The sequence below is a fragment of the Mastomys coucha genome, unplaced genomic scaffold (genome assembly GCF_008632895.1).
Source record: "Mastomys coucha isolate ucsf_1 unplaced genomic scaffold, UCSF_Mcou_1 pScaffold17, whole genome shotgun sequence".
In the NCBI taxonomy this organism is placed as follows: Eukaryota; Metazoa; Chordata; class Mammalia; order Rodentia; family Muridae; genus Mastomys; species Mastomys coucha.
The window spans coordinates 16,720,677-16,744,533 of record NW_022196899.1 but is presented as its reverse complement, the minus strand read 5'-3'; the positions used below and the strand labels follow the sequence as shown (position 1 = coordinate 16,744,533).

Here is a 23,857-nt window from a genome sequence, read left to right as displayed (position 1 = left end):
TGCCTGAGACGCCAGCTGAGCCATTTATGTAATAGATGTCACTCAACCTGCAAGGCACACTCCAGGATGCCTGGCTGTCCTAGAAGTTTTCAAGTACATGCTGCAGATGAGTGAAAGAGAAAAATAAAAGATGCCTCAGGCTGTTACCCTCCAGATCAGAATACCATTTCGACAGTAAGAGGCTTTGCTCTTTAAGCTGATCATTTCATCAAAGATGAACTTACCAAGTAACCATCCCTAGATGGGTTGCAATCAACATCAAATAAAACTGAAAATTTAAAAAAAAACAAGTAAATACTCCTCTAAATTAGGGGACGTGCATTTTAGTTGTCCTAATTTTCATCTTGCCATATCTTATCCTAAATTTTACCTAAATTCCGTTCAAGTATGACAAGTGTAAGATTGTTTTAGTTTACACTAAGGTGAAAGAAGAGTGAACACTGTAGAAATCCACTTGGACTTGAGCTGTGAAGCATGAAATTAATCCAATTTAGTATCTTGGGAAGTGTTCGGCTGACCTTCCACACTGCTGGCCCGTTGCATCGCTGGTTAAGCCAATCTCCTAAAAAAAAAAACCAAAAAAACAAAAAAACAAAAAAAGAAGAAGAAGCCTAGAAAATGATCAGGAAGGAGGATTGCCTACACCCAGAAACAGAAATAATAATGTCAAGTATGAGAGACATATTAAGGCGAGTAACACTGAGAAATGGTCCATTCCTCCGCCCCAGCCAATTAGTCTCCACAAGACTACTATTAGTAAGAATGTCAGATAAATCAATGCCAAAGAAGCCACACAAAAATAAGAAAAAGATTTTGAGAGAAAAAACAGAGAGCAAAGCAAGTACATAATAAAATAAGTAAAAAACAGTGAAGAGGATGCCCAGACAGAAGAAATTTATTCGTAGTCCATAGCCATATGGCATTACATGTCCATGTATATAGCACTTACTATAAATAGAAATGTCTGTGATCGTTTCACATACAAATTAAACTCTCAATTCTCAGGACAATCTCATTTCCCGTATGTAACCGATTTAAAAACAAACAAACCAACAAAAACTACAAAGAAAATGTAAGAAGCTCTGAAGGTGGTCCTAGGAGTTCAACCAAGTGTACTGACTGCTTATTGTTCTTTCCATGCCTCCTTAGTGCTAAGTGAGTTTAAGATAATAGAGGTAGCCCTTGTTCTCTTTCTCTCTCTCATTCCTGCCGTTTGAGTCCCTATGACAGTCCATACAACATATAGTCGATTCACACTCTACAGAAAACTTAACCTAATTTGCCCACAGTCAAAGTGGCTGGGCTGTCGTGCAAATTCCCATTCTATCTTCTTCCTTCCACACCACTTTGCCAACTAGGACATGATGCCCTGAAGTGTATTCTCTGCTGCCCTACAGCAGGGACAACCTCAAATATCTGTGAACCTCAAACATCTTCATTTCTCTCCTTTCACAAAACCCAGAACTGCAGCATATGTGACGCTGTCTCTCACTGTTTCTGTACTAACTGCCCCTGGTATATGCTTCTTCTCTTTAGCTTAAACTTAGCACATCATGTTTCTCTCTTAAGATGGACAACATGATTCTTTTTCAGACAAAACTTGATAAAGCACACACAGCATAGTGTTTTTGAAATACAGAAGCACTGTAAAATGGTTGAATTAAGGGATGAACATACATGCTTAGATCATATTCTATGGCAAGACAAATGAGAATGGTTGGACAACTGAGTGATATAATATGCTGTTAGTAGTCATCATGATGGGTAATGGGTTTTGAGAGCTTAGGTCTCCTCTCCCAATTTATTTTTTACTTCATTTTTCCAAATAAATCTCTAGAATATCCAATCTCACAGTGATCTCTTCTTCTCAGCAAACAAAATTAAAACTCAGACCAATAACCCCTTCAGAACTCCAGTTCAGTAGTATAGAAACTCAGACCAATAACCCTTTCAGAACTCCAGTTCACTAGTATATAAAACTAGAGAGAGTTCTGAACATAGGCAGGTCCTTTATATTTACTTCCTTAGTTGTTAAGTTCCTTTGAATTCAGTAAATTATTTGTATAAATGAGCCAACAGAAGGAAATAAACACAATAATCATGGCAAGTTGTTCCCTGGCCTGTTGTAGACCACCAGGAATAAGGCATATCTACTCAAATTTATCTGAAATAAAAATCAGCGAGTGTTTATGACACTGGGTTCATAACCAGGAGCAAAGAGATGGCACGGGCACTGTGTTTGTTGGAATCATTAGGACAACTGTGTATATTTGATTCAATCTTTAAATAATAAGGCATTACAGCACACTACATCCTTCTTCAGAGGAATAAAAAAGTAGGTATTCTTTGATATCACATACCTTGCTATGCTATGGAATAAAGAGATTGATGGTCAAGAGATATGTTTTAGCTAAATTACAATCTTTTATACAATAGGATAATTTCATAATGAACAACAAGACGTATACCCGAAAGTTGGTAAGATAATAAATTTAATAGTCTCATTCTAATACATATAGTATAAAGAGGGTTAGTTACCTGGCTCAGCAAGTCAAGGCACTTGTTCCCAAGTCTGCTGATTTGTGTTTGATCCCTAGAACCTATTTGATAGCAGGAGGAGAGAAGTAACTCCACAGATTGTTTTCTGGTCTGCACAGACGTACAATCACATACATGCACCTACACATTAACATACTGCATCATACATAATAATAATGATTTAAAATTTTGATAGTACGTGAGGCAATTGATATGCTAATAGCTTGATGTAGTTATTATAAATATATATATATAAACACTCTTACCAAATCATTATATTATGTAATAAAAACATATAATAAAGTTATTTTGTCAATTACAATTAAAACTAAAACACAAGAAAACATATAATGTTTCAGACAAAGTAGATAAAAATGTCAACTTAGCGGCTCAAAGAGAATTATTTACCTTATAATCAACCTTACTATAGCAAAATATAAGGTTTAATTAAATAAAGTACTTTAATCATCAAATATCAAGTGTAAATATCAATATCCTGCTTGTGCAAAGCAATTTAAGACAGGACTTTTGCCATTTGTCTGTGGCTGTACATCTGTGTAGTTGATAAAGTAACCTTCAAACTAGTTACACAAATATAATACATGAGTGTACATGAATGCTTGTGATCTTATTTCAGGTCACCTCACTCTAAAGTACATATCATCATGACTGCAAGCAGGATGGCAGCTAGGTGTGGGATAGAGTAGTTGGGAGTTATATCCTGATCCGCAAGTAGAGTGGGAGAGAGTCTAGGCCTGGCATGGGCTTTTAAGAGATCCAAGTCTACCTCAAGTGACACATTTCCAACAACAAGCCTGTACCTACTCCAACAATAGCCTGTACCTACTCCAACAATAGCCTGTACCTACTCCAACAATAGCCTGTACCTACTCCAACAATAGCCTGTACCTACTCCAACAATAGCCTGTACCTACTCCAACAATAGCCTGTACCTACCTCCAAATCCTTCTGATTTTTTCTTTTTTCTTTTTGTTTTTTTTTTTTTTCTTCAAGACAGGGTTTCTCTGTGTAGCCCTGGCTGTCTTGGAACTCACTCTGTAGACCAGGCTGGCCTCGAACTCAGAAATCCACCTGCCTCTGCCTCCCAAGTGCTGGAATTAAAGGCGTGTGCCACCACCACCTGGCTCTAATTTTTTTCAAATAATGTCACTTCATGGTGAATAAGAATTCAAATAGATGAGTCTATGGGCCATTCTGATTTAATACATCAAAGGAGAATTTGGAGGAAGAAAAGGAAAGGGAGAAATGTTTTAATTATAATCTAAAAGTATAATAAAAATGTATAGTATGTAAAAAAATCTAGCAAAACGCATAAAAGAAGCTGTCATTCCATGCCATCATTATTATAAACAATTAGACAGTTTATTATAAAAATTCATGAATTTAAAAGTTTTAAATTACTTATAGGAACAACAATATATGCATCATTAATGAAAATAAATTTCCTTGAAAGTTTCTTACTTCACTTTTATTCCATTTCTTATGTATCAAGAACAATACTTTTCTTCAAATTATAGTACTTGAGGGGGGGGAGGTGCTTTGAAACACCATTCTAGCAGAATTGCCATAATGTGATAAAATCAATTTCTCTTTTCTCATTTAAATCATTTCAAATTATTTAGAAATTAAAATTATTATGAAGATTATTAAACATATTCTTAAAAGGCTGTTTGTGTAGCCTTCTCTATTTTGCTTAGGCTTTTCAGTGTAATAGACTTCCACTAATTGTAGATGTGACGTGCAGCCTTTCAATGTGAAATCTGAAATTAAGTGTATGAAAAGCTATTAAAAAGTTAGGATATACTTGCTATATGGTTGACTGGTTTGCTTGGATTCTTATTCCAATGAGCCTGTGGACCTAAATCTATCAAGCTCTTCTAGCTAGCTGCTTGTCCACCTTGCTCTGAATATTTTCCACCATCTCTGCATGAAATGCTGTTACTGTCTTATAAATCTTTCTCTTCACCCATCCCATAGGGGTATTCTACCTCTTGCTATTATGTGCACGTAAGTTTTAATGTATTCATTATTTTATTTTTATATTTTTACATTGACTTGTAAGTTATGACATTTTCAGATTATACCCATAAAAGTTAATGCTTTTTAGTGATAACATTTCAAATGTTTTCTCCTCTGAAATATCCCCTATTCCTTCCCCCATCCCCTTGATCACCAACCCACCCTCTCCTGCTTCATGGCCCTGGCATTCCCCTAGACTGGGGCATAGAACCTTCACAGGGCCAAGGGCCTCTCCTCCCATTGATGACCTACTTGGCCATCCTCTACTATATATGCTACTGGAGCCATGAGTTCCACCATGAGTATTCTTTGGTTGATGGTTTAGTCCCTGGGAGCTCTAGGAGTACTAGTTAGTTCATATTGTTGTTCCTCCTATGGGTCTGCAAACCCCTTCAGTTCCTAGGGTCAATTCTCTCGCTCCTTCATAGGGGACCATTCCAATGGATGGCTGTGAGCATCCACTTCTGTATTAGTCAGGCATGGGCAGACCCTCTCAGGAGACAGGTAAATCAGGCTTCTGTCAGCCAGTACTTGCTGGCATCAACAGTAGTGTCTGGGTTTGGTGATTGTATATGGGATGGAACTCCAGGTTGAGCAGTCCAAGCTTCTGGGCCAAAATCCACTTATCAGTGAGTGTATACCACGTGGGTTCTTTTGTGATTGGGTTATCTCACTCAGGATCATCCAGATCCATCTATTTGCCTAAGAATTTAATAAATTCGTTGTTTTTAATAGCTGAAGAGTACTCCATTGTGCAAATGTACCACATTTTCTGTATCCATTCCTCTGTTGAGAGACATCTGGCTTGTTTCCAGTTTCTGGATATTACAAATAAGGCTACTATGAACATAGTGCAGCATGTGTCCTTGTTACATATTGGAGCATCTTCTGGGTATATGCCCAGGAGTGGTATAGCTGAGTCCTCCGGTAGAACTATGTCCAATTTCCAGAGCAAACACCAAACTGATTTACAGAGTAGTTGTACCAGCTTGCAATTCCACCAGCAATGAAGGAGTTTTCCTCTTTCTCCACAACCTCTCCAGCATCTGCTGTCACCTGAGTTTTGTATCTTACTCAATCTTACTGGTGTGAGGTGGAATCTCAGGGTTGTTTTTATTTGCATTTCCCTGATGACTAAGGATGTTGAACATTTCTTTAGGTGCTTCTCAGCCATTCGGTATTCATCAGTTGACAATTCTTTGTTTAACTTTGTACCCCATTTTTAATAGTGTTATTTGATTGTCTGGAGTCTAAGTTCTTGAGTTCTTTGTATATATTGGATATTAGCTCTCTATTGGATATAGGATTGGTAAAAGTCTTTTCCCAATTTGTTGGTTGCCATATTGTCCTATTGACAATGTCCTTTGCCTTACAGAAGCTTTGTAATTTTATGAGGTCCCATTTGTCAATTCTTGATCTTAGAGCATAAGCTATTGGTGTTCTGTTCAGAAAAATTTCCTCTGTGGCCATTGCTCAAGGCTCCTTCCCACTTTCTTTTCCCTTAGTTTCAGTGTATCTGGTTTTATGTGGAGGTCCTTGATCCACTTGGACTTGAGCTTTGTACAAGGAGATAGGAATGGATCGATTTGCATTCTTCTACATGCTAACTGCCAGTTGAGACAACACCATTTGTTGAAAATGCTGTCTTTTTTCCACTGGATGGTTTTAGGTCCTTTGTCAAAGATCAAGTGACCATAGGTTTGTGGGTTCATTTCTGGGTCTTCAATTCTGTTCCATTGTTCTACCTGCCTGTCACTGTACCAATACCATTCAGTTTTTATCACAATTGATCGGTAGTACAGCTTGAGGTCAGGAATGGTGATCCCACCAGAAGTTCTTTTATTGTTGAGAATATTTTTCACTATCCTATGTTTTTTATTGTTTCAGATGAATTTGCAAATTGCTCTTTCTAACTCTGTGAAGAATTGAGTTGGAATTTTGGTGAAGATTGCGCTGAATTGGAAGATTGCTTTTGGCAAGATGGCCATTATTATTATATTAATCCTGCCAATCCATGAGCATGGGTGATCTTTCCATCTTCTGAGATCTTCAATTTCTTTCTTCAGAGACTTGTAGTTCTTGTCACACAGATCTTTGACTTGCTTAGTTAGAGTCACACCAAGGTATTTTATATTATTTGTGACTATTGTGAAGGGTATTGTTTCCCTAATTTCTTTCTCAGGCTGTTTATGTTTTGTGTAGAGGAAGGCCACTCATTTGTTTGAGTTAATTTTATATCCATCTGCTTTGTTGAAGTTGTTTTTCAGGTTTACAAAGGTAACCTTTAAATAATTTCTTGTTTTCAAAAACAAAAATTAAGAGGATGAACTCCTTATTCATCCTTTCTATGAAGTCCTCATAAGCTCTCGAGAATGTTCCCAGTTCTCACAAAGTATTCTAGAGAAGAAGGTGTTTGTGGAGGAGGAAGCTTCTCTAGAGAAAGCGACAGCTGACAACCTCATTTAGAAATATATTGTTCATTTGCTTTCTAGAGACGCCAGCATCTTGTTATGTTGACCAGTAGGCATCCAGTTTCTAGACTCAAGCAGTCCTCCAGTCTCAGCTTTCCAAGAGCATAGGACTGAAGGCCTGTGGCACCATACCCAGCACATACACGTGCATGTGTATACACACAAACACACACACACACACAGTAGCTGAAGGAAAAGGGAAGCCATTGAGGGCAAGAATTGGTCTTTTTGAGGTGTTGTGGTTGCTTTTATTATAACAATCGTGTTTAGCTATCTTGACTTTTGAGTTACTCTGTTGTCAAAAGCTGCAGGCCTCTGGTTAAATGAACTCCTGTGGTCCTTTTCTTATTTTTCTCTGTAGGTCTTCCCTACGCAGTGGAACATAAGGCTGAAAGCTTTTTGCCTCCTTGTCAGCTAGGAAAAGTCACTCTCAGGAAGAGGAGAAGAAAAGGAGGCACCTTTAAAAAGCTTCTAGACGTCATTTCTACGAAAAAGTATAAGGGAGAAAACCTATGAGACTTTATAAATTGTTCTCGTAATTTCTAAGTAACTCTACTCTGCTGTCCTTCATTCTCTTCCTAATCTTGCTCTCTCCTTCTGCTGTAATGTACTGCAATGCAGTGCAATGTAACTTGTACCTTTTCTGGGGGAATACATAACATGGTTATTCCAAGCATTCTTTTCTCTCTCTCTCTCTCTCTCTCTCTCTCTCTCTCTCTCTCTCTCTCTCTCTCTCTCTCTCCCTCCCTCCCTCCCTCTCTCTCTCTCCCTCCCTCCCTCTCTCTTTCTCCCTCTCTCTCTCCCCCCTCTTCCTTTCTTTTTTTCTTTTTACAAAATATCACTAAAGGTTCAAACATAAATTCATTATCATTAATAGAAACAGAAGAAGGTTACAACAGAGGTCTTTACATGAGTTTTCCTTAAGACTAGTTATGTAACTAGACATTCATTATCTGTCACTAGCTACAAAACAATATTTTTTGTGACTAGGCTATCATTAAAGTTTTGTATAGATAAATCCGGTCAATATTTTATCTTCTATCCTTGTACTTATAATAAATCCTTAGTTCCCTTTTATGACCTTTGTTTATTATTTTACAACCTCTTAAAATATGTTCTAAGCAGTAAATGCCTGCTTTCCACCTCAGAAGCAATTAACTCTTAACACTTCAATACTGGCAGAGTTCTAACTGCAGTTTTAATATCAGAGAGGGATTTAATAGCAATTCTATTATAAAGGGCTTAAAAATTATTAGGAATTCTTATAGGATTATCATAAAGACTTATGAAATCATCTATTTGTATAGCATCATTACAAGACAGTACATCTTCATTGATCTGCAAAAATCTTCCCAATAGAGTGTGCTAATACATGGTATTATATAATATTAATTTTATAAGGACTAGAAAATCATATCAGCTGCAGAAGTCATTTCCTGAGATTTTGTGCTTTTGGGATACCTTGGAAAAGCTTGGAACATTCTTGTTCCGTGGTGAAACATCTCAAGTAGATCACCTGCTAGCTGTTTAGCCTCACATAGATGGCTTGTGGCATGTAATAATGATTTTAAAATTGAAAACAAAACAAACCATTCATTTCTTTTTTCCTCCAAAATGCCATACTTGATTTTTTTCAAACAAATTATCCTTAATAATATGCATGCTGCAGATATCTTGTCTTTACAATTGGCACTATCTAGTCATCATCAAACAAGTTTGCATCAGTCTTTTTGCAGACTGCACATAAAATATAAAAGCCGTACATTAGCATTTTGTCTCCTGTTAGGTCAGACCCTCCAGAAGAACAGTGGCCAACAGTGGCCATGTCCCTGTTCATCTGTGTGTCACCGATGGGCTTTATTTCTATGTTTTGTTTTTTTCATTTTTGGACTCAAAATAGTACTTATTTCCTGACAAATACTTGCTGTACTTTATTTGAGGGAAGAAAGTTCAAGATTGGAGTGTATTTCAAAACTTTTAATGGCTCCCTGTTGACGAAGAATAAAATCCAAACTTTACTTTGTGACATGGGAAACCTCTGAGGCTCATGGCCCATAATCCTTTGCAGTTTTACTCTTACTTGCTTCTGGATGATGTTGGAGCTATATAGTGCACCTGACCATCCAGGTATCATGGATGCTTCTCGGCTCCTCTGGCTCAACTTCTTTTGTTTGTGTATGACAAACTCATGTGACTGATTTTCTTTGACTAACACCTAACCCACTTTTCTTCCCAACTTAAACCATAAATTATCTCCCCTTTGAATGATCTTTTGGTCCCTCTATAAAGTAACATCCATCGCTGTGGCAAAATACATTTTGTTTTATAAAAAAAAAAATATTTTTACTATGCTTATTTATGTGATTGTGTCTATATGTCTGTCTATGGATATACACATATGGGATTTTAACATGAGTGTAGGTGCCCATGATGGCTAGAGAGATTGGGCTCTGCTAGAACCAGAGTTATAGCTGTTAGTGAGCCAATTGATATCAATGTTTGGAACTGAATCAAAGTCCTCTGCAAGTACATTATGTGTTCTTAACTCTTGAGCCATCTTTGTTGACCCCATTCCTTTGTGAATTTTAAGCAGACCTTCACTTTCCTACTTGACTTTCATCACAGGTTGTTATAACTGCTTTTACATGTCTCAATCTCTTAGGTTTGCTTGCTCTTGTGTCAACACACACATTGGGTGGAATGCTGCAATAAGAAAAACATTGAACTTTATATTACTGCTTATATTTTGCTTGCAGGCTAGAAAGTGATCTTACATTGCTTTTGATTAAAATTGTATCAGAAAGCAATTGTTTTCAGGGCATATCTTACTCTGTCTCTTAAAGCTGTATGCTATTACCAAAGCCAACTAACCTCTTTGAACTTGTTTACTGACCTTTATAAAAGAAAAAAATCGTTTATTTCAAATGATCATGGTAAATATCAAATTAAATATTTGATATGTGACATTGTGGAATCTTTTGACACCATTATGTGAACTAGTCATAAACATAAGCATATAGCTACAGATGCTCACATATACTGTGTCATTCTAGTCTCTTCAAATGAACAGACAGAGTGAGAATAAAAGAGCCAGCTTATTAGTGGTAATAAGACACAGAATAATCAATATTTTTTTTAATTTTCTAGTAACAGCAGCAAAAAGAAGTTTAAAATGTTTTAAAAGTACAATAATTATTTTAAGGCATGAATATATTTCCCCCAGATTCTGTAAGGAAAAGCATTAAATGACTCAGTGACTTTGGGGATTTGAAATCTGACTGCACTAATTTCATTTGCATCTTATTTTTGCTTGGTTTGCTTAAGGTTATTGAAACACTCTATCTGAAACAAATCTCTTGTGACATACTTTTTCCTATGAAGATAAATGTTTAATGATTTTACTGGAAACCAAGGGTAGATATGTGATAAAGTCAATGAAAATGAAAAGATACAATAAGGTGTAAGCGGAGGAAGCCTAAAGAGATGGCTCTGCTGTAAATTCACACGGCTGTCATGTCGAAGAGGCTGTGATCTGAGTCTCCTTCTAACCGCTATCACATGTAAGCAACTTGATAGAAAGAAAAATCCCCAAGTCAGAATGTTAGCCCTCTTCTGGAGCCTGGTAAATCTATTTGTTGATTACATCTAAGGAGACAAGAACTACTAACTTAGAAACCCACTAAGACAAGCTGGGCATGTAGCTAAGTAAGACGAGTGCTCATCCAGCAAGCATAAAAACCTCTCTCCAATCACCAGTGACACAGGAAATCTCAACTCCTTGGTTATATGGTGAGTTTGAGGTATGTTAAAGCTAGGGGAGGAGGGGGAGAGTGGGAGAAAGGGATAGATAGATAGATAGATAGATAGATAGATAGATAGATAGACAGACATATACACAGAGAATGAGAGAGAGTGAGGAAGAGAGAATGAGAGAGAGAGATTACTTGTGCCTACATTACTTCTAGTTATCTCAACTATGTATATAAAACGAACTATTCATTTGGTGCTTTTTTTTTATGTTTGTTTATTTTTTTGCTTTGGTTTCATTGGTCAGGTAGTTGATGCTCTAAGGTATTTTGAAGTTCACAGAAGGAACATTTTAGCTCTTTGTTTGACCGTGATAATTTACAGTTCATTTGGGAGGGTGGAAAAACATTGCAGAAGAATTGGTTTACTTTTTGCAAGTATCCAACAAGAAGATGAAGGTCTGTGGCTTTAAACGATATTGATCTGTTGTCCTTGCAGACTCTAGGGTCTAACATTGATCTTTGTTTCCTTACACCATGCACTCACCAAATTGGGATTAGCAAAATGTACTCTAACGGTCGCCTTCTCAAATCAAAGTAAATAGTTCATGGAATATGTAGAAAATCTCTCAGAGCATGTAAAATAGGTATATATAACACCAACAGCTTTAAATGAAGTCTAAAATATCTGTCCTGACTTGATCCAACTTGGGTAATATTACACTTTTCTTCATAAGTTTTGTTCTTTTCTATTTGGGAAAAAATTTGATTTTTTTTTCTGCTCTCTATGGTTTTAATATAGTACAAGCCAACATAGTTTTATTTATGCTGTGTCTCTGCCCCAATGCCATCAAATATGTCAACTGCCTATGGAGATGTTGACTTTAGGGCACACTGTGGTGTCTAGGTGAGTCAAAGCATAGGGAACAATAAATGGTGTTAGTCCAGTGGAAACACGAATCAAGTCCTCTCCTCAATCTGCCCCCGCCTCTTGCCCATTTCAAATTACCGAAGGAGTTAAATATATGGATCCAGACTTTGTTTATTAAAGATTTCTTGCTTGGATAAAAGTTTACCTCTGGTACTTCTAAGTCTCTACCAGCATTTAATCAGAGAAAATGGACATTAAATTGCCTGTCATATTGGTATATGGACCAGGCAAGTTGAGAGAGGCATTATGATTTGTGGGTAAGTTTTTCTTTCAGTGATGAAGAATTACAATGGATGCAGGTTGAACAGCTTTTCAACCTAGAATTTCAAACTACTGAATAGATAGAGCAGTGGGCAATGCTTTCAATAGTTGAATACTGAGAATATATACTTGAAAGATATTTTTAAAATGAAGACCAGCATCTATGCAAAAAAAAAAAAAGTCATGTGAAAATGCTTTTAAAACTATTGTAATGAAAAGAGAAATATGTGGACAGAGTTTAGAAAGGAGAACATTACATATGACTTGAAATGTGTATTTTTTAATATACTACTATTTTTAACATAAATATCAGGTGATGATGCTGCTGGAAGTGATTTTGTGATGAAAATACCATTACTTACAGTACAGTTTCCTGTGCCCTGGGATAATGGGATTGTGAACAGAACAAGCTTCCTCAATGCATCAGCATTCAGAATTATAGCCAGATGCACACTGAATTATGTCTCCTTCAAAGGAAATGTGAGTTTTTACTTCAAGAGCTAGAAGGACGGGAAACAGAAAATCTGCACTTAGAGTGACTGAGGTTTGTAATACTAATGTCTACATTTACATCGTTGTTATCGTTTCCATGGTAATCTCACATATCCATACAATTAAATATCTTCATATGTACATCTATGAATTGAAAGATTTGGCTTCAAAGGGAAAAAATTACATTTATGCTTTCACTTTTCACTTTTTCACGTTTTCTGGAAAGTTTATGTCTTTGCTATTTAATTGCTATGTGCTTGATCTGATTTTGATGCAAATCTACTTTTTTTTAGTATCAGAAATAGCACTATAAACTGAGACTAATGAAGACCTCCAAATTCAGCAATACTATATAGATGCTTCTTTTTAGGACTTTATATATATAAATATAACTTTAAATTATAGATGGAAAACAAAATTTAGTTCTTTGAAAATTAGTTTAATTCTGTGGTTTTCAAACCCTGGATTACCTGTAATTGCTCCTTATGAAAGTGGCTGACTAGTCACAGCAACTATGTCACATGAATTATTCACAAAGTGCTATCTCTCTTCAGGAATTATTTGAATAGGAGCTGATCACCATTAGCTAAAAGAATCTAAACTGGGATTTTCTTAAAGTCTGTTATATATCAACAGCATGTCAAATATAAAATGTGATCTCTTCCTTCTAGGGATATTCCTCCAGGGACATCAACTAAATAGATTCCCAATTTACAGTAAGGCTAGGCACCTCCCTCATATTAAGGTTGGCCAAGGCAACATAGTAGGAGGAAAGGGGTACAAAAAGTAGGCAAAAAGGTCATATATCGCTCTTGCTCCCACTGTTAGGAATCCCACAAGAAAACCTACCTACACAATTGTAACATATATGCAGAGGCCTGCCCATTTCTGTATAAAATCAGAACAGGAGTGGATGGCGGAGGGTCAAGGAGAAGTGGGAGAGATGGAGGGCAAACTATAGTTGGGCTGTAAAATAACAATTAACTACAACAACAACAACAGAAGTACAAGTGAAATAAAAAATAAACTATTCTCTAATGTTGTGTTCCTGGTTCTTTTAACAGGGATTTTTGTTTTCGTTTTTCTTCAGAGGGGAAACTGGGAAAGGAGATATCATTTGAAATGTAAATAAAGAAAACATCTAAAAATAAAAAGTCTTGAAGCCTTTCATTAATGATATGTTTATAACTTCCCCAAGAGACAGGAAGTATGAGCACCAATTTCCAGGTAAGGAAACTTAGACACAGAGAATTTACACCATTTGCCAAAGGCCCTGAGTGATAGATTGCTTTCTGACCTCCATAGGTCTAGCAGAGCAACGACTCGCCATTATTACATTTTATAAAACCTATACTTCATGCACTCTGTGTATCAGGTTAGGAATGAGATCTCTACAGCTCCTCTAGTAAGAAGTAAGTCATAAACAAGACAAGGGAGTATCTAATAATTAGGGAAAATGACTAGAAATTCTGATAAAGGAGGAAATGCAAGATTCAAGAGCTAAGAATCTGTCTGGCATAGTAACCAGGTTGCCAGGAGACAGAGGCAAAATATAATTCAATATTGGCAAATATCTAAATCTAGGATGTATGATAGCAGGTCAATATGCCAGACTACATTGGCCTTTCAAGTTTCCTGGCTTTTATTTTAAATGAATGAACAAAATAAAGCACCCATTTGTCACCCATTTGTCACTTCTGTGAAAAGATAGGAGACATGTTTCCTCAAACCATTTTTGTTACATGCTGGCCTGGACATAAATATCACACACATACATACACACAAATTTGTGAGATAATATTTTGGATGCAGTTACCAAATATAGCATGATTTTTTTCTTTTTTTTGCAATGTTGCTTATTAAACATAGCACCATGCAGAAGCCAGAAAAGTGCCATCCCAAGCCTAATCATACCTAGGTTTAATACTAGCATTCTCTACTCAAATATTTATTTTTATTACCTTTATTTATTTACTTATTTGTTCGTGTGCATGTGTATGTGTGCCCCTGTATGTAATATGCACATATTGTGTCAGCAGATAGCTTTTAGAAGCTGGTCTCTCCTTCTCCCATGTGGGTCCTGGGAACCAAACTCAAGCAATTAAATTTGTCTATAAAGTCTTTTATCTACTGAGCCATTTCTATCCCTCTATTTACTTAAATTTAAAGAATAGGCACAAACAATACCAAGTATCTCCAACGTATTGTCAACCCCAAAAGCATAAACAGGAATCAAATTAGAAATAGGATCCTGGAAAAAAATCCAGAGCCTATTTAAATCCATTCATTCATGATTCATCACAAGTATTTCTCTAAAAGTGAATTTCTTGGTACTTTCATGGGCCATAAAATACGGTAGTCCAAGCAGAGCTTGTACCACTACACTTACATTCACTCATTTATTCCACACATATTTACTGATTGCCTAATATAGAGCAAGTGTTATGTGAGGCATTGAGGTTTATAAGCAGTCATAAGCCTTATGTGAATCTCAGTATCTGGAGAGGAGAGGGGCCTTGAGTGTCTAATTACTTGGATGTACATAGGTTGTTGGTCTACAACTGAATGTTAATGTAAGAAGAGATTCCACAGAGCATCCACCACTATTGTGGAGACAAGAAAATTATGGGCACCCACATTTCTGCACAATTCCAGTTTGTTCAATAATCTGTGTTTACTCCACAAAAGACACTATCTGTGGAATTTTAAATGTCTGCATAGACATTAAACATTAACAACTTTACCCATGGCTCTGGAGACAAGAAAACACTAAATGAATTAAAATATTTGTTGATTTTGCTTTTGTTTTTCTACTTCCACTAAAGCAACATAAGATATGTTGCTGTCTAAAACTACCTACCCACTGAAGAACACACGTCTGACTGAGTTAGAAGAGCGGCATAAAGGAGTCACCAAATTTTGAGGAATGGCAGAAACCTTCAAAGTCAGAGAGCTCGGCAGCACCTTCGTCACTGTGCATGTCTCAGACACATACATTATTCCTGTAACGTCCACGAATACCAGCAGTGGCTGCCGTGAAGTGATGAGACACTAAGCACCCAGAGCTTGTCGTCTCTGGTGCTTTCCACACTTGACAAGTGTGGCAGGGTTCATCTGTCAATTGTGCTTCTTTCAGGTATTCAACAAACACTACAGTTCTTGCCTCTTAAAGGGACCTTATTTTACTCTGTTAGGCATTTGTTAAAGTTATTTAAAGGTGAAAACAGATTTTAAAATATTAACCTCAGGAGGAGAAAACTTCTTTAATTGAAAAGATACTAGATTTATCATACCCAATCCCTCTTCACAAATATCCACATTTTCTTACATACCAAATTGGTCCAGGGAGTCTGTGAAGCACAGTGTGATGGTTACCATGGATATTTGCTTAAAACTGTGTGTAGAGAATGCTTCCAATGACATTTGCTGTCAAGGCCTTTGGCAGAGAAAATTATGTATTTTGGGGACTTAAGAGGCTTTTATTCCTTTCTGATGTTTTTCTCTCTTCCTATTTAATAACTGCAGATATAGAAAATTATAGAGTATAACCAGCCAGGAACTACCCTTCAATAGAACAAACAAAAAATACAAAGTCTTTTATTTTCCATATTTATTTTAAATTTTTTATTTGTTCAATAGAAAAAAAACATTAATATATGAAGTTATATTTTCTTTGGAGTATTATTTCATCATCTCCAGACTCTTAAGTCCTGATCCATTTACCATTCCCAAATGTCAGGATTTGGCACCCCTCATTCATGTCTACCCACAAGTAAAAGCCTTAAAAGTTGTATGGTTGACTTCTTACCAAAAGTACTACTATTTCAGCCAAATATTCTTGGTTTTGAGCTATTTTCTGCTTTCTTCTTGTGAACTACCACTGTAACAAACACAAGCACTACTATGTGCTCAGGTCATCGTTTCATTTTCCTGCCACAATATGAGAATCAACCTCTATTTTCAAAGATCCCATCTCACAATTATCCACATCCAGAATATGTGTAAGCAAATTCAAAGACAAACACCAAAAGTCAAACAAATTAATTTTTTAAAAGCTACATACCTAGATGGATGTCTCAAAAGACAAAGAAGAAGAGGAAGAGGAAAAAGGCCAACAAACACATGGGATTAATGCTCAGTTTCACTAAAACCAACAAAAATGTAAATTAAAGCAATGCCATATCAGTTCACCCTACTTAGTTATTATCAAAAAGACAAGCAATGAATTCTAGTGACAATGCAGAGAAAGGGGAACCTACATCCTGTATTTGAAAATAGAACTTGACACAGCCATTCCTCAAAAATAAACAAGCAAACAAACAAGTAAAAGTAGAAGGTTTATATGATTCAAAATTTTATTATTAGGCTTATACCCATGGATATCAATTTTTCATGCTAGAGACTTACACCCCATGTATATAACAGTGCTGTGTGCAGTACACAGAATATGGAGTCAGTGCAGAAGAGGACTAGAGAAGGTTTAGCAGGAGATGGAACTGCTGCATTCAGGGAAGAAATTCTGCTTTTGGTTTGAGTTCTGTCCTAGCTAGTGCCTTGCAAGGTCTTCATCAAGTTTGCCAGTTGTCACAGAAAGGATTTAAGCAGTGACATGATTGGAACTAAAATTGCTTGTAGGGAATCTCTGCCTCAGAGGAAGCAGATGAAAGAACCAGGAATAAAATACAACATAGTTTGAAAGATGTCAACATTACAACGTTGCAAAGAATTCTTGCTGACTTACATAAGACATTTGAAAACCTCAAGTCAAGGTCAGTGAATGTCCTCAGTGATCATTGAAAGAAACTGTATTTTAAAATATAAGAAAGAAAACACCTTCCAAAGCTGACATAACAGAGATAGAAACCTAGCTGAGGACTATTGAAGTGAGCCTTGATAGGCCTAATACATCCCACTTTCTTTTCAATATATACATATTTCATTGCTATTTTCTGAGGTGTGTGTGTATAAATACATTGTGTATATGTAGGCATGTGGCTTCATCACACGTGTGTGGAGGTCTGTGTCAATTTTCTTCTAATTGACATAGGTTTCAGAGTTTGCCCTCAGGTCATAAGGCTTGTTCACCGAGTGCTTTTACTTCTTGAAACATCGCCTCAGTCCAGTGTCAGGACTCATGTTTCCAGGGACTTAAATGTCTATATGAGAAGCAGACACAATAACCACCACCCTGTGTAACCATGTATAATCTTCCTTTCTTTTTCATAGCCAGAAGGCTGTCAAATCTGGGACAGAATTGTGTATTCCAACACAATACATGGATTATAAGATTCAAGAACTGACAATGATTAAGTAAGGGATGTTTGAGCAATAGAAAGATTATTTTTATTAGAGTTGCATCCATACCAGGATGGATATAGGTCAAGACACAAGGCAAACACCCGTAACTGAAAGCAATTGAAAGAATTTCTCATGTGTGAATCAGAGAGAAGAAACCAAGTACAGGTGTGCTTACCAAGACAACCAGAGCAAAATTTGATAAGGTGTGTTTTTTTAATTTTTATTTCTTAAGTTGAAAGTAAAGAAAATACTTAACTACTAAGTGCTATTACTAAAAGTGAGCATGTGCAGATGTTTCATAAGATAGGAATTAATTCCTGAACGGCCTCTCAGGAGACATCTCAAACATCACAGGAGGATCGAACTATATCTTCAACGACCTCACAAGATGTTTTTATGAGCAGCCCTGGAAATGAGGCCAAGAGAAAATAATACCAGCAAGAAGCTCGAACTTCCCAGTCAATGCAAGCTGAATAAGATTCACTACTGAATGCCACACACACAGGCTGTAGGAACCTCTATACCAGGTGGAAAGCAGATGTCAAGAAAATACCAGAAATATTTCCTGTGGGTCTGCATTCCGGGGAACACTGCTTGGGCAGGTGGAACTTGGATGAGCTGTATGTGGATTCACGCTCTGTCCCACTGCTGGGGTGCTGGGCATGGCCACTAGTAAGGCAAAACACAGGGAGCTTGACTGTGTCTCCCAGAACTGCTGTCTCTGGGTGTTGGGATTTAGGGAAGCACCGAGATACTGCTCAGGGGGAGGGAAAATGTGGTCTGAGATGGAGGAATCCAAAATTGGGGTTCTTGGACACTCAAGCGCCCAGTGGCCAGTGGGATATTGCATAGAGGAGTCAGAAACAAAGGATTGGGGTCTATAGGCCCCGGAACCTTGGCCTGGGAAAATGGGGAAAGCCACATTAGCTCATCAGTAAATGCAGTGGCGGTTGTCTGGAAGCATAGAGAGACCTTCTATGAGAGACGTAGGCTGCGGCTCTGTAGGTGAAGGCCTTCTCCGTGCTCCCGATGGTGGTTTTGATGGAAAGGATAGTCTATACTTATCAATACCATTTATTGACTGTTCATCATGGAAAATGGTTGTGTACCAAATTCTCAGGGCAAACCAGAGATTTAATACTTTTTGCAGAGAGGAGTATCCAGAGAGGGAAGCTTATTGGATAAGCCGTTACAGCATCTAGGTCCCTCATTAGCGTGGAGAACTCAGTTTTGGGCTGCGTGACCGACTTGGGGAGTGTGGATACATGTTCCAAGGCCATCATTTCAGGTGGATGCCCAGGTGCCGTGGACTCAGACCTAACCTACCTTACCAAGTTTCCTGGCCCACAACTCCTTTGCTTTTTGTAAGGGAGAGGTGACATTGGGGCAACTGTCTCTTGTGTTATTTGTAGTGAAATTTTTGGGTGTGCTGTGTGTAAGGATCAAAATAAAAGACAACATAAGGGTGACACAGCATAAGCCAAAGGGTAGTGAGGGGTGAGAGCTAAGATGACAAGGGAGTATTAAACCAATTAATTGTTTGGTGTATTATACAGTACATGAGGGTATTAACATCAGTTTCAGACAACATTTGGTTTAACTACATAGACAATCATCTTTTCCCCAAGTTCAGTAGCTATTTGGCTATGGCAAGAGAGTTCATTTGTAACTGGAAATTTCCAAGTCAGTCATCTGTGGGTCTTATCATCTGTTTTTCTTGGAAGTCTTTAGTATCAAATGCTATCCCCTTTCCTTGTTTCCTTTCCAAAACCCTCCTATCCCATTCCCGCTCTCCCTGCTCACCAACCCACCTACTCCTGCTTCCCTGTCCTGGCATTCACCTACACTGGGGTATTGAGCCTTCCCGGGACCAAGGGCCTCTCCTCCCATTGATGTCTGACAAGGCCGTCCCCTGCTACATATGTGTCTGGAGCCATGGGTTGCTCCATGTGTATGCTTTGGTTTGTGGTTCAGCCCCTGGGAGCTCTGGGGGTACTGGTTGGCTCATATTGTTGTTTCTCCTGTGGGGTAGCAAACCCCTTCAGCTCCTTGGGTCTTTTCTCTCCCAGGTCCTCCACTGGGGACCCTGTGATCAGTCCAATGGTTGGCTGAGAACATCCACCTCTGTATTCATCAGGCACTGGCAGAGCCTCTTAGGAGACTGCTATATCAGGATCCTTTCAGTAAGCACTTGTTGGCATTCACAATACTGTCTGGGTTCGGTAACTGTATATAGGATGGATCCCCAGGCGGAGCAGTCTCTGGATTGCCTTTCCTTCAGTCTCTGCTCCATACTTTGTCTCTGTATCTCCTCCCATGGGTATTTTGTTCCCCATTCTAAGAAGGACCAAAGTACCCACACTTTGGTCTTCCTTCTTCTTGAGCTTTGTGTAGTCTCTGAATTGTATCATTCACAGAAAATACCATGTTAATTTTGTATCTGGTATAGGCAGAACTGTTTGTCTGTAAAAGGAAACTGGTTGTTGATTTAGGATTAAATAACGATTATCAGCATAGTTGAACTGTGGGAGTAGATTAAATATGATTTTTGAACCTTAAAAGAAATTTTAAACATTGAAAATGTTTAGTACAATTCTAGGTTAGAAGGCACGAATGTTATGGAAATAAATAAACATTTAAATAAAGAAGCATCAAAATTTTGGAGTTAAGAGTATCAGTGTGTTTTTTTCCAAATTCTCAGCAGCAAGATCTTATCTACTGCTCGTTTTGTCTAGGTTCAGGTAGATAGAAGACTGCTATGTGCTTTAGCAGGCAGGTCTCCATTTTCCCCTGCTTGTTTTTTTCTTGGCTGGTATTGGTAGAAGGCATATACCATAAAAATAGAGCAGAAAAAGAAGGATGGAGACTTGGTGGCACTGTGTTACTTCCTGGGCCCACCATAGAGCACCAGGTTGTGGGGCTATGGGGCTGGGAGAGGGACAGAAAGCAGAGAGCTAGTTGAATCTGAGAAAGGATCTGAAGAGTGTATGTGTGTGCTTTGCCTGTTTCTATATATGCATAGCACATGGGAGCATGCTGCTCCCAGTTGCCAAAACAGGACATTAGAAATCCTTGAACTGAAGTCATAGTTGATTACGATCCACCATGGGAGTTCTGAGAACCAAACCTGGGTAAGAGCAGACCTTGATAAGGACTGCTGAGCCATCTCTCCAGCCACTCTAATTCCTTTTTAATTACAGAAAGAAATTGAATACTGTAGCATTTAAGGAGGAAAGGAAGGTTGAGAAAACACAGAAAATTTGAATAAAATATGAAATTTCATCAATTGCTATGAGGTACCTGGAAATTGTACAATTTTGATATCATCTAGAATTGCAAAGTTATTACAAGATAAATATTTTTTAAAATGTTCTCTTACTGCATTAGCTAGAATAGGCAGTGAAACAATAAATATAAAAAGTAACCCCAGTTACTCCCACTCTTGCTATTGTTATAGAAATGATGCGCTCTTCCAGGTATGTATGTTTGTGTGGTTGTAAGTACCATAATTTAAGAAGACTATCCCTGTCTACTATTATATTTTCTAAGTCATAGAAAAAATTAATTTAGAATTCCCTCTAGATATTTAACAGCCACCTCAAGTCCCAGGTACCTAAAATAGAGCTTGAGATATTCCCTCCCCCCCAAACCTTTCCATCTCACAATATCCCCCTAATAAATGTCATCACTATGTACAGATGACACATCCAAACTTTGGAGTCATTGTGGTACTCTATCCACCCTATATTTCTCATGTCCTGCTTCTGGAAGATTCAATGCATCTTAACTTTAAAACTTTAACAAATTCCGTTTTTTACCCAGGCTGACTTAAATGAGACATTGCCATCTCCTCTCATCTAACTACAGCCTCTTTGCAAGACAGCCATTTTTCCATTTGGCAGAGTAACCTTTAAGTGAATGTAAATTATTTAATATGATTCTTCCAATGGCTTTTTTTTTAAAAGATGCAAGTGTTTTTCTCATTTCATGTATTCATTTAAATCCATCAGTCATAGTAGTACATCTTTAAGAGATATAGAGTGGTGTTTTTATACATTGTTGTATCAAGCAAGTCAAGATGCTTACAGGTTATATAGCCCCCGTATTAAATATTCCCTATTTCTTCACAGTGTGGACATTCATTTCAAATACTCTCTAAGCTACTGTTTGTTTTCCCATGTGCTTTCATTAACTGTAATGACATTCTTTGTAACAAGTGCAAATTTTAACCTAAAGCTTTCCATAACTTCCAGGCAGCCTAGTCTCCATCATAGCTCAGTACTTCATTTGTCTTCATTTTCTCCAAACACGTTACCTTCACTGGACAACAAGGTCTGGGCTCTATAAGAAAGATAAGTGAGTAAGACAAAAGTCAGCATGCTTCCACGACTTTTGCTTCGCTTTCTTCCGGAGTTCAGAATTCCCTCAGTGACAGACTCTGAACTACAAGTGTAAGCCATATAGCCTTTCCTCCTCAGCTTAATTTTGGTTGTGTTGTATCACAGCAAAGGGAGAAGCAAATGAGGATGGTACCTCTCTACCAAGAACCATTAACTTCTGCTTGCTTCCTAGTCCAAGATCTAAGATGTACCAAAGCTTATCTATCTAAATACTATGCTGTATTTCTCTTCTGTGATTAAACACAAAACAATCTTGAGTCTATGTTAATTTTTAATTTTCTTTTAGGACCCCATTAGGTAAAACAGCCCCCTACATAAAGGGAAAATGTCTTCCCAATTATACATCTAATGAGAATTATTATTTAAAACAAAACAAACATCAAGAAAAAACATAACACAACTTAAAAATGGTGTATGGAACTAATCAGGACCTACTCAAAAGATGACTACTGAGAAATACTTTATATAGATAAATATTCAATATCCTTAGCCAGCAGGAGAATGCAAATTTAAATTGCTTTTATATTTCATGTTGCTCCAGTCAAAATGGCTAAGATTAGTTAAACAAATGACAGCCCATGTTGGCAAGGATTCGGGGAAAGTACAACACATTGATTTCTGGTGGGGATGCAAATAAGTAGTCAGGATGGAAGTAACTGTGGCACGAACTCAGGAAGCTGGGAATGAATCTACTTGAAACCCAGCTACACTAGCTCTTTGCCATATACCCAAAGGATTCTACATTCTGTCACAGAGATATTCATTCAAGGTCATTCCCTGCCCAGGAGCAGTTCTCTAACACAAAGTTAACTCCATGTCTCTTCTGGTCTTGCTGTTTTGTTTATGGAAGAATTTTTGTTCCATTGGTTTCATTTTGGCTTTTTTTTTTTTTTTGTCTTATTGTATCGTGTTTCTTTTTATTTTCTTTTTTGCTTCTTGTAGTGGTTTGGTGATCCTTCTTTGTTTCTTGTGTTTGTCTGTTTCTGAGAAAAAAAGGGTTGGGTAGGGAGGTATAAAGGATCTGAATTGGGGAAGGGGAAAATGATCAAAATCTATAGTATGAAAATTTCAATTATAAGAGGAAAAAGGACATCAGATTTGATAATAAGATAATTTTATTTGCTTTTATAAAACTTTCTTTTTTTAGTATTTTTCTCTTCAAACATATATTGTGGAAGACACTGGAACCACAGTAATATGTTCTTATCATCCAGCATGTTTCGGGGCAGACCTAGATAGTGGCATGCTGCCCTCAGTTAATGTCTGCAGGTCATCCTAGAGAACATGATTATAATTAAAGTTAACCTCAAAATAATGTAAATAAGATGTGCCAAAATGTGCTGTTTCTTAAATATGTCACTAAATAATAAACTAATACATTTTAGTTAACATATAATTACATGATTCTCCCCTTTGCATTTCTCTCTCTGATCCTGCCCATGACCCTATTTTTCTCAAACTCATGACCTTGTCTTTTTTTGATATTATTACACACACACCCCTCACAGCTCTTTCTATATATGTAAAATATATATATATATATATATACATATATAAATATAACCCATTGAGCCTTCTAATTGGTAATACAATATCAAGTGATCACCCCTGAAACCACATATATACAAAAATATATATATAATTGACTCATCAGGATACTTTTAAATGTTTGCGGAGGTT

At 37.2% G+C, this 23,857-nt stretch overlaps 1 pseudogene; it reads right to left on the bottom strand.

The window, feature by feature from the left end:
- The window catches only part of LOC116094878, a 31,163-nt pseudogene extending 8,926 nt beyond the window's left edge, over positions 1–22,237 (bottom strand).
- Between the last annotated feature and the right edge of the window lie 1,620 nt (positions 22,238–23,857).